General features: G+C 42.4%; 1 pseudogene; it reads left to right on the top strand.

The window, feature by feature from the left end:
• Nucleotides 1–4,853: 4,853 nt before the first annotated feature.
• On the top strand, nt 4,854–5,526 carry LOC127755674 (putative serpin-Z8; annotated as a pseudogene).
• The last annotated feature ends 6,768 nt before the right edge of the window (nt 5,527–12,294 follow it).

Genomic DNA, 12,294 nt, shown 5'->3' with positions numbered 1-12,294 from the left:
CCAAGGGCGCGGGCGGCTGACGCCCGGGCCCCACGCGGCAGCCACTCGGCACGCCCGAAGGCGGCCATGCTGGCGCGGTCGGCGGGAGGCGGCGCCTGTGCCCCTATGGTCACCGGCGGCGGCCATAGGCACGGCGGAGCGGCGGCCGAGAGAGGGGAAGGGAAGGGGGAAAAGAGGCGGCGGTCCACGGCTCACCCTAGGTCGACGGCGACGACGAAAAAGGCGGCCGGAGCGGAGGAAGGCGGCGGCGCGGCTCGGGTCGACGGGGATGGCGGCGCTCCGGCGGTCGGCGAGCTCGACGAGGGGGTGAACGGGGACGGCGACGGTGCGGCGAAGCCGAAGGAGGCGACGCCGGGGCGGGAAACGGTCCGGGGCGACGACGGCAGCGGACCGGAGCTCGGCAGCGACGGCGGAGAGAGAGAGCGACGTCGCGAGCTCGAATCCGGCGAGGAGGAAGGGCGGCGAGAGGCGGAAACGGACGGGGGAGGTGCGGCGAGGGTTTAAATAGGGTTGGAAGGGGGAGAGAGCGGCCGGAGGGGAAGGAAACCGACGCGGGAGGTCCGGCCGCCATTAATGGCGCCGGCGAGATTTGCGGGGGCAAATCCGCCCGTTTGAACGCGAGAGAGAGAGGGAAAAATGGGGGGAAAGGGAGAGGGAATCGGGGGAAACATTTCCCCCCACTTTAATGCACGTGGGGACGGCGGGATGCGGCGGATTTGGCGGCGGCGGCGGCGCTTGGCGTGGGCGGAGCGGCGGGAGGACCGGGATGACGGGTGGGCCCCACCCGTCAACGAGGGTGGCGGGCGGGCCTGCACGTCAGCGGCGCGCGCGCGGGGAGGGAGGCCGAATGGGCCGCGGGGGAGAGGAGAGAGAGAGGGGGGAGAGGGAGATGGGCCGAGCCGGCCCAAGGGAGGGAAGGGGGACTTTTAGGGTTTTTCTTTTTATAAAACCTTTTTAACTTTGTTTATTTCTTAATAATTATTATTTGTGCTCTGAAAATTCTACTAAAATTTATTTACGCATTTTAGGCTTTTAGGAAATATACAAAAATCCTCCAAGCCTTATTTGACTTTTAACTTTGCACATTTTAATTTTTGGAGGCTTTCACACGGATTTTAATTATTCTAGGCATAATTTTAAAGGATATATTTTAGGGTCGTTTTGGGACGTGACAATCTGGTCGCTGCCTTCGAGTGGTTTGACGGGCACATCTCAGGCTGAAGTTGACTGGCAGGCTAAGGACCCAGCAATGTCTCCAATATTCCTCTCTTGAGGCGTCGGATGTTTCATTATGCTTGTTTGATGACTTGAAGTATTCATTTCATCTCTCAAATATAATGGAAGGTCCGGAGAGCCTATGACACTCATAAGGTTGCGTTGCTTTAGTTTGCCACTATCACAACCGTTTTCTTGCGTTGCATTAAAGGGAATTGGATATTGCATCGACGGATGCCACTGGATGCAACGGCATGTTCATATTGCCACGGTTTGTTGTGAATGCAATAATGTTACTAGACGCTTATTGCAAGGAACATAATCCCCATCGCAATAACTTGTATATATCGCAACGATTACTGGTGTTGCAATAGACATGTTTATGTGGGCCTTCAATATAGCCGCATCAGGGCACACGTGTGCTATCCCCTTTGCGGCTGCAGTGTCCCCTTCCATGCAATATTCTACGTGGTCTAAATTATTCTCTAAAATTTTCCATGAATTTTCGGAGCTCAATAACTAATTTTAATACCATAAAGTTCATTTAATCTATTAAAATAAATGAAAAACAAATTAAAATCCTTCTCTCTGTCCGTGGGCCTTTTTCGGCCCAAGTGTTACTCTCTCCCTCCCTCAACCCGCAGTCTCTCTCCCTCCTTGGACCAGCTTCCCCTTCCTCTCCTCCCTCTTCGGGCCATCGGCCCAGACCTTTTGCTCCTTGCTCGCTGAGACGTCCATTTCGCCACCCTCCTCCCAATTAATTTCAAAATATTAAAACTTAGGGTAGTAAATGTTTTCAAATGAAAAAATTGTCAACAACAAAGTTGTATAACTTATCAAGATCTACAACTTTTGTTTTAGTCATTTTGCTATATGACTCTGTTTCAATAATTTGAATTTGAATTTCAAATTATGACAACTTCAAACAACATTTTCGAATACTAAATGATTTCAACTGAAAAAGTCATCAACAACAAAGTTGTATAACTCATCAAAATATATAACTTTTATTTTGGTCATTTCTTCATCCGATAAAGTGATAGTAACATTGTTCACAAAATTTACACATCTCTCATATAATTTATGAAACCATATGGGAGATATGTAAAATTTGTGAACAATGTTACTATTAATTTATCGATAAAGAAATGACCAAAATGAAAATTGTAGATCTAGATAGATTATACAACTTTCTTATTGACGACTTTTTCAGTTGAAGTCGTTCACTAATAATAAATTCAATTTGAAGTTCTCAAACTTTGAATTTCTAATTTAAAATTATTCAAATAGAGTCAGATGGAGAAATGGCCAAAATAAAAATTTTGCATCTCGATGAGTTCTACAACTTTGGTTTTGGTGACTTTTCCATTTGAAATCATTTATTAACCCCAAATTTTCTTTGAAGTTGTCAAATTTTGAAAATTAAAAATTTGAATTGTTCAAATGAACTTATTTGTAAAAACGGCCGATAGTTGTAGATCGCAATGAGTTCTACAATTTTGTTGTTTATGATTTTTGCATTTGAAACACAAAAATCAGTCTAAAATTAAATTTAAACACTACAAGGAATATGACCTTCTGGGACGAATTCCTCGTGATGACGGTGCTATTCTCCATTAGCACATTCCATTTTATGACGATTAGTATGAGATGGGGTGGCTTAGTGAAAAAAAAAGGTGTTCGTCGTTAATACCAGATTTCGTCAGAAAGTATTTCAATGGGACATTGTGACGAATATTAATTTGTGATAAGAGGCAAAAAGCAAATGTCACAGACTTATATAATGCATTCCTAGAAAAATATATTAAAAAGTTAAAGCAATTTAAACAAGTGAATTAATGAGGGGACTAAAATTTATCCTTTAAAAATCATGTTCAAAAATATTTTTGTAATATTCCAAGTGGTATAAATTATTCTCTGAAATTTTCCGTGAATTTTCAGAGCTCAAAGTTCATTTAACCTATTAAAATAAATAGAAAAAAATCCCTCTATATGTCCTTGGGCCTTTTTCGGTCCAAGTGTTACTCTCTCCCTCCCTTAGCCCGCAGCGTCTATCTTCCTCCTTGGGCCGGCTTCCCCTTCCCCTCCTCCCTCTTCGGGCTGCCGGCCGATCCCTTTTGCTCCTCCCTCGCTGAGAGGTCCATTTCGCCGCCCTCCTCTCAATTCAAATAATTTTTCGGGTATAAAATAATTTCAAATGAAAAAATTGTCAACAACAAAGTTGTATAACTTATCAAGATCTACAACTTTTGTTCTGATCATTTTACTATAAGACTTTGTTTTAATAATTTGAATTTGAATTTCAAATTATGACAACTTCAGACAATATTTTCAAATACTAAATGATCTCAACTGAAAATGTCATCAACAACAAAGTTATATAACTCATCAATATCTGCAACTTTTGTTTTGGTCGTTTTGTTATATGACTTTGTTTCAATAATTTGAATTTGGTTGGAGGGAGTTGGTGATGGGGAATGGGAGTTTATAAAATCTGGGAGTTTAGGTCTGTAGTTTGGTTGGAAGACTTGGGAATTTGAGGGGGTTTGGGACGGGGAATTAAGTGGTCTAATTCCCACCAATCTCTTACCTGGGGGAGGCCTGTTAATTCGTGAGACTTGGAGGGAATTCGATGTGAATCCAAACAAAGGATGGGGACTAAAAAAGTAACTCCCATGACCAATCTCACAATCAACTCCCTCTTTCAAACTCCCATTCCTCTTCCCTTTTCTTGCCAAATAGGCCATTATATTCTTCATACTTCATTCATCAAATCATATAGCTCATATCGTCTCGTCTGCATCAAATCCAATGGTTAAGATCACGTGCACGGTCCACCTTCCCTGCATGTGATTGCCCTGCCTACGCACACAAATCACGTCCAGCCCTCCTGCACACGATCTCCTGAGCCGAAAATCACGCCTCTCACATCGCTCCTCTCCCCACGCATTCCCAGATCGCTCCGCTTCCCCTCGCCCAACCGGCGGCACTCTGGATGAGCTCCTCGCCGTGCTCGACTCGCCGTCGCTCGACGACCTCGCGGTGTACGCGTCCAACATGGCGACCACCGCGCTGGCTGACAGGTCGGCATCGGGTGGACCGCGCGTCGCGTTCACGTCCGGCGTGTGGTGCGACGCCGCGCTCCCGCTGATCAAGCACGCCTACCGCGACGCCGTCCTCGGCAGGTACAACCGTACAATGCCGAGGCCATCACCGTCGACTTCGAGAACAAGGTTAGTATATACCATTACTAATCTGCACGATGAATCAATGAAATCAGATCCAGATGCCAATTCAGGGCGATGCGAATCATAATTTTAAATTTTTTGACACTGTTCTTGATTTGGTTGGGGTTTCTTGAAGGCCGGGAAAGCAAGAAAGCAGATCAACGAGTGGACGCGGCAGGTGACGAGGGGCCTCATCAACTCTGTCCTGCCGCCGGGATCCATCGGCCTGACGACGGCCATCGTGCTCGGCAACGCCATCTACCAAGAAGAAGCCGTTCTACCGCCTCGACGTCGTCCACGACGTGCCGTACATATTGTCGAGCAACTCCAAACAGTACGTCGCCGTGCAAGACGGGTTCAAGGTGCTCAAGCTCCACTACAGCGCGCCGAATCTCCATAACAAGCCCACGCAAGCGCGGCCGCGGTGGCAGCAACGACGACGACCTCACGAAGTACGCCATGGTCATCTTCCTCCCCGACGCGCGCGACGGGCTGCGTGGCCTCGTGGAGAAGATGGCGTCGCGTCCGAATCGGTGTGGGTCGGCGAGTTCATGGTGCCCAAGTTCAAGGTGTCCTTCGCCGACAGCGTCGTCGGAATCCTTGGGCAGCTGGGGCTCCGGCTGCCGTTCTCACCTTAGCTCGCCGACCTGCTCGTCATGGTGGAGGACGACGGCTCTGGCTTGCCGTTGTTTGTGAGCCAAAGTCATCCACAAAGCGGTGATCGAGGTGAATGCGGAAGGAAGTAAAGCTGCTGCCGTTACCATGGCGATGGGGGAGAATTGGGTGTTCAGGGATGAAGCGGCCGCTGCCTCCGCCGCTGGTGGACTTCGTCGCCGACCATCCGTACTTGATGGTATCAAGTGAAGTCTCAAATGATTAATACATGATTATGCTTTGAAGGGCTTTGGGCTTAAGCAAAACATGTTGGATCACTAATTGTCACTCTTCTCAAATTGATCAAATAGTACTGCCCATCTCGAACTATGTATATTCTACTCTCCATATCTGCCTACTCTTTGTGATCACATAGTATAGTGTCTGATCTATCTGGTATGGTTTGAACAGCAATATATTGGAATGGTACGCGGCATAACTCATTAAATATTCTGGAATTTGTGCCGGAAAGATCGATCCAGTCACTCCTTAGAAGTCGTTATGCATATGTTTGATGAGTTAACCAATAACAACTTGATTAAATCCATTTGTTTACCAGGTGGAATTACACTGAACAAATTTTATTGCACTAAATAGATCATTTGGATGTATTCCTTGATAAAATTTGCAGGAAATCTAGAAAAAAATGGGAACAGAAGAACACAGCTAATCTTTTTTTTGGCTAAACCTGTTGATGAGTGATTATTACTATTTTGCTTATGTGACATGATATTTAAATTGTTCAATAAATTTCTACGTAATCTGTCCGTTTTCATCCTTTGCCAAACAGTATTTTCATTTAGCTCGCTTCAGGTTTCTTTTATTTATCAATGGTTTTGGCATTGGATATCAAACAGGTGCACTGTTTTCTATTAAACATATGGCTGCCAGAAGAATTGAATCTAGCCTTCTAGTGCTGAAGCTGTTGATCTACAAATTAAAATCACTACACCTGGAACAGGGGAAATCAAATATTTTTTCGGTTAATTGAGCCAAAAAGAATTTCTCGATGCTTTGAATAATGTTCAATAGTTGCTGCACCGAGTGCTTGATTGTTTTTATTATTTTAATACTTCATATTTTTATTATTTTCAGCTTGGCTAAATTATGGTTTCTAATCTTTGTGAGCAGCTCTATGGAGGGCCATAGCGATTTGCCAGAGCAGCATGGCACTATCTAGGTAATAGTGGCTGTTACAAGGTAACCATCTTTTTTCCCCCTTCACTTTGACAGATGCAGTCACAGAGATGGAGTCTTGCACCGAGTAGAGGTGTTGTAAACAAAAGTGGCTGGAAGGCAAGAAAAGAAGATTAGAAAGATGCTTGACTCGAATAGCCTTGTGAAAATCTTACATGCTGATACATAGGAGGCGGCGAAAATGAGATACAAGTGTGAAAATACGGTTGGAATGGTGGACTCCATCTCTTGAATTTGTTCATCCAATTGATATACATGGCCTTGTTATGCAGCTTTGGTGAAATTTGACAGATTCGTATTATATGCAACTAAATATTGCTATTTGTGACATTCCTATGAAATGACCCGTATCCACATACTATCATCAAACTGTATGAGTCATGGGTTGAATCACTGTAATTGTTTTGAATGATCATATAGGATTGCTTAAAAATGGTGTGCTGCCAAACATGCCACATGGTAATCTAATGTTCGTGCACGGTTCGTGACCCACTTGTTCGGACGTATGACACGTATGACCATTCCAGGTTTATATGTGTAGTATTTGGTTTGGTGCAACTAATGTGGGTGGAGACCTAACTTGTGACGTCGTGCCGTTTGGGTGTAATCTTGTTAGTTTTGTGCGTGTCAGCTTGGTGCGACGTTGGTGAATACCTCTCTACCTTTTAAATCATAAATATATCTCATTTAATATTTGATTGGCAAAAGATATATCATACATGGTCTTTTGAGTATTTTATTTGTATTACTAAATATTATCGTAGCGTTAGCACGGGTATATTACTAGTTCCATATTTCTTTTCGGTTGAGTCAATTTTCTTCCATAATGGATGCAGCACTAACCTGCAACTTTATAATTACCTTACAAACTTACACCTAAATTCCCAACTCGTCATGCAGTAGTGCTATGGCCTTCGATTTGTTCTGGTTCTGTCAAGTGGTATTACCAAAATACAATTTTTCCCTGATAACATTAGCAGGGAATCACCAATTTAAATTTAAATGTGTGCCGATATTACTAATTTAATTGTAGAATTCTTTGAATTTGTGAAGTAAAATAAGGAAGCTCCATCTGAACAAAGCACTGAGAAGAACTGAACTAATCTACAAATGTTTCCTCACAAAGGTGGATTGTGGCTTCCTGATGGAAGCCTGTTTACAAAGGCAGTATATGTCTTTGCGTGCTTCTCTCTTTCTATATACTGTTACAATCTGTTTTTCTTTTGACCTGAAATGTTGCTCTTTCTGCTCATATACCAAGTAGACACCAGGCAGGCAGTGTGAGAAATGTGAACAAAGCTAGGCTGGTGCAAAGCTACTATTTTAAACCATGTAATCTATTAGCTTAGACATTTAGACAGATGGGATACTTCACTCAAAACTATAGTATTTCTACACATGGTATCTTCAATCATCGCACAATTGAAATGGCATTTATTTTTACCGGTGCCTTGGTGGTAGCATTGCATGTTGATAGTGGTAAATGCAAACACGGTGCTTTCTCTTTCTCACCCAGTCAAGTACAAGGGGGTAATCACATGGGTCATCTGAAGTTAGCAGGCACCAGGTATCCTAAGTAAAATAATCTGAAATACAAATCTCTAGGTTAACAAAACATCAATTGCTGCTGTCCCATTACAATTTCTCTTTTGTGTTGAAATGTTTTGAATTTTTCTGGAAAATCTGATGGCCAAGGGGACATTCAACACAAGACTATTCTTATATGACTCACTTAGAGATCGACTACTTGAAAATCTCAACTTCATGCCAGAGTTGGAAAATGGGATTAGTAATGTAGTTATTTAAATACCGAACATATTTCAGTTACAAATCCAGTATTAAACCATGCAATTGGCTTCTTAGTCATGCAGCCTAACTTTGTTGAGTCAAGGAAAATTAACAGTATTAGAAGGACAAACATCATGCCATTGGGTCAATTCTGCAGTTAAACATAGTTGTCTGAAATTTATGAAATTCTACATAGTATCCTATATAATTATATTTGGATTTTGGATAAGGGGTGGTTCCACACTTACATATAATTACATGCTCAATCTTTGGAAGTTAAGGGCCACTTTGGATTGAAGAAATATTATAAGGTATAAGAAGAAGGATATGAATCCTATGGAATCTTTAGTAATTGTCCGAGCTTTTATGTGTGAGATTGTAATCTATTATGGTGGTTTTGTCTATCACCCTTTTTTAAAGTTGATTGGAGTTTTCCTACAGTAATGCATAATAGAAGTAATTTATCTGATTTTTCTATTATGCAAAATGGCCTAATGATGATTTCTGAGCTGTCTCTGTAGTGCAGGGTATACAATACGAACCACCGGGTCACTCTCTTGGTTCTGATAGGAGCAGATTGTCTTTAAGCAGTTTGCATCTTCTTGAACGGTTATGCAGGTGCCATGGCCATACTATTGAACTTGTTAGAACAAACAAGACAATGGATGTGCCCAAGCCCAACAACTAGACAGTACCACATAGCTTCTGATATTACCGATAGTGCCCTGAGAATTAGAGAAGACTGTACAGGTCCTATTATCATTTTTTCCCATTTCTTCAGCGCTGCTTCGGCTCCTGCAAGCACCCGCACCCCTAAAATCCAGGCGCAGAAGCGAACCTGAACTCTGACATGGTGGGTATGCACCTAGCACCCACAAGTTCTTAACTCATTGGATGACATATTATTGACAAGGAAACTTTACACTAATGGCATGTTCTATTTAGCACTTTAAATATGCAAATGAAAAAACTGTCAGAGAGTGATGACATATATTTACAAACTGTTTGCATTTAATTTCAGAAGCAAACTAAGTATAAGGATGCTCCACCCACTGCAATTGATCTTTTCAAGGAGTGCCATTGCAACAGCAAGATGGGTTTTAATGACCCTGTAAAGAATGTTATTGTGAGTTACTTTTTTCTTTTCTTTTACAATTATATATTAATGCGAATGAAATGTGTTTTGTGATTTCTTATCTTCCTGTTGCTAGGCTGAGATAGAAGTTATCATTGATAATCCTGCACAAGAAGGGCAAGATATGATTGGACTTTGTAGATATGTTCAATGATGTAGAGCTTTGTTTTGCTATCTAGGATATGGTTTGCTCACCGACTGAACCTAGTTTGCTCTCAGACTGTATTTGGAATGTGTGTCTGGTTTTGGATGTTAACTAGGTTGTAAGATTTGTGTTGTATTGGATTTTCATCGGGTTGTGCTATATGGGTTGTTATCGTGTTTGATTGTTGGGCATATATGGGCTTAGCCCACTTGTTATTTGGTACTAATATAAATGAATCTAGTATGACGGGCTCAAAATGGTGTGGTACAATGTTTGGGCCTTTATGGGCTTTTGCAATGGACTTGTCACATTTTGCAACATGACGAAAAATTCAATGTTTGTGACGTAAATGAAGCGTCATATATCATAAGATCTTGCCATCATCGTGGCAATATAGGGGATCACCTATAGCATTCAAGATGTTTCGGTGGCAATAGCAGTACCCACCTATAGCCACTAAAACTTTAATCGTGGCAATAGCAGTGCCAACTTATAGCAACCACAAAAAAAATATAGTGGCGATAGAAGTGGCCACCTATAGCCACCAAACCAATTAGCGTAGCAAAACCGATGCCCCGCTATAGCAACCGAAAAAATTCTAGTGGCAATAGAGGTGCACACTTGTAGCAACCAAACAATTCTAGTGGCAATATAGGTATCCATTTGTAGCAACCAAATATTTTGAGTTGCAATAGATGGTCCAACTATAGCAACGAGATATGTGTAGCGTGGCAATAGTGGGATCTATCTATAGCAACCAAAACTGTGAGCATGGCAATAGAGGTCGACCTATTACCATGTTTGAGGCCCGTTGTAATACACGTTTTGCAACGCCACGTTGCAAAAGCACTTCTTACCACGCTTTGCTGGAAGGCGACTAGTTCCTACAGCAACGGCATTTGACGTTGCAATACGTTCTATTACCACCAACACACCGTTGCATTATCTGTTACTTGCCACGGTTCATTCAGTTGCAAAATAAGTTTTTATTTGCAACGGCAAAGTGATCAAGTGGTAAAAACGCTATTACTATGGAGTTTTGCGCCATGAGCCCTAACGACAAAAATCCATTGCATTTTATCCTATTCCAACGGTTTTGGGCATATTGCAACGACTTCTAGCCGTTGCATAAGTCCGATTTCCTAGTAGTGGTACCGGTCAGACCGGGGTGATAATAAATAGTGTTTTCAGATGATGAATAGGTTCTTCGGCTGAGTGGAGCCGGTCAGACCAGGGTGTGGCCGCCAGTCAGACAAGAGTGTAGCGAGCGGTCAGACCGGCCAGCCCGATAGTCTAACCTTCCGATCTGTGTCAGTTTGTTTCAGATTGTTTCTTTGTATATCCGTGATTAATTCATGTTTATGACTTCTAGATGGTACTATGTATATGTAATACTATTATGTGCTAATGTTGAGTCAAGTTGGAGATAACTTATACTCGGATATGGTTTCTTCGTTGGTTCATGCATAGGTAAGTCTTGATGCCTCGGGAGAGCGTTGCCGATGATGTATCGGGAGTCAACTTGAGACAAGATGGCGTTCGGATGATCAAGATATTATGCGAGATGCTTAGGCTAAAGATCAATGCACATGGTTGGTGAAGATTCCATGTGGCATACGATGGAGATATTTTATGCGTATGGGATGCAAAGTCAAATTTGGAAGAAGTCCAAATTTGGTACAATTGGAGTTTGTAAAGTTTGTTTCTTGTGCGGGAAGGTTTTCTAGGGGATTAGGACTTCTTGTACAAGTTTAGTTCGTGGCTTTAGGCTGCTTACTTACCGTTAATCAAGTTTTAGTTGGCAATTAATTATCCAATCATGATTTACCACCGTGAGCTACCATTAAATATCCATCATTAAGTAATAGTAAAGCATTAATTATCCCAATCATGTGCTAGTGTTCTAAGCATGGCTTGACAATTATATCTAATCGAGCTGAACCAATATATAAGGTCCAACTAGTCAAATTATAACCTATAAGAAAATAAAGTCATCTTCGGCCATAACATAGGGAAAAGGCTCACCACTCGATGGCATTCGAAAATAAATGTTTATTTGAAATAAATAGAGAATTTAAACGTAGGATCAACATGCTCAAAGAAATTGCGTTTGGGATCTGTGTGACTTGCATTGCAATAATAGGTCTTCAATTAATCTTCTGCAACACTTCCAACGCTCTCGTGAACCTCTGAAATGACGGAAACAACAACTAACACGCAAATCGAGGAAAAGACTAAGAAACCTCAGATAAATAGTGCATAAACATATAGATCATGATTTTAGTTGAATTTAGAGACTTGAACGGCCTCATTCCGATTTCATATGAATTAGTTATGAATATTACAAGATTTAATTGAACTAAACCAATTAAAGAAAGAAAAGACTATTTCAAATCAATTAAGAAATTTACAAATAATTTATAACTGAGAAAAAGATTAAAAACATCATCCAGAAAATATTAGATCATATTAGGTATATGACATATATTAAAAGGAATAATATGTCATTGAAAAGAGGGAAAAAATCTATATTGATTTTGGACGGCTGAGATTAATCTTGACCGAGAGTTGACTGAAATCCAACGGATTAGATTGAATCCGATCTAGGGTTTAGATGGAGACCACGTGTACAGAACACATAGCCACCACGGAGGATGGAGGGGCTGACGTGGTGATGATGTGGCAATTATGTGGACTGCCATGCGAGCACGACGGCCGACGACACTGGATGACGGTGGCACTCTGGTGGACATAGAGGGCACGGGAAGGAAGAGGAGGACGCGGCAATCCTTACCAACACTTACACGACGACGAACAGCGAAGGGAGAGGCCGGCGGCGAGGTTCGGGTCCACGGCGGCGACGACTTTCCAGCGACGAGAGGTGGCAACGGAGGGGAGAACGGGCCTCTCTTTGCTTCTGCGATGCCGAGGAG

Source organism: Oryza glaberrima, chromosome 11 (assembly GCF_000147395.1).
Source record: "Oryza glaberrima chromosome 11, OglaRS2, whole genome shotgun sequence".
Classification (NCBI taxonomy): domain Eukaryota; kingdom Viridiplantae; phylum Streptophyta; class Magnoliopsida; order Poales; family Poaceae; genus Oryza; species Oryza glaberrima.
The sequence above is the reverse complement of the archived record's forward strand: the minus strand, read 5'-3'. Positions and strand labels throughout refer to the sequence as shown.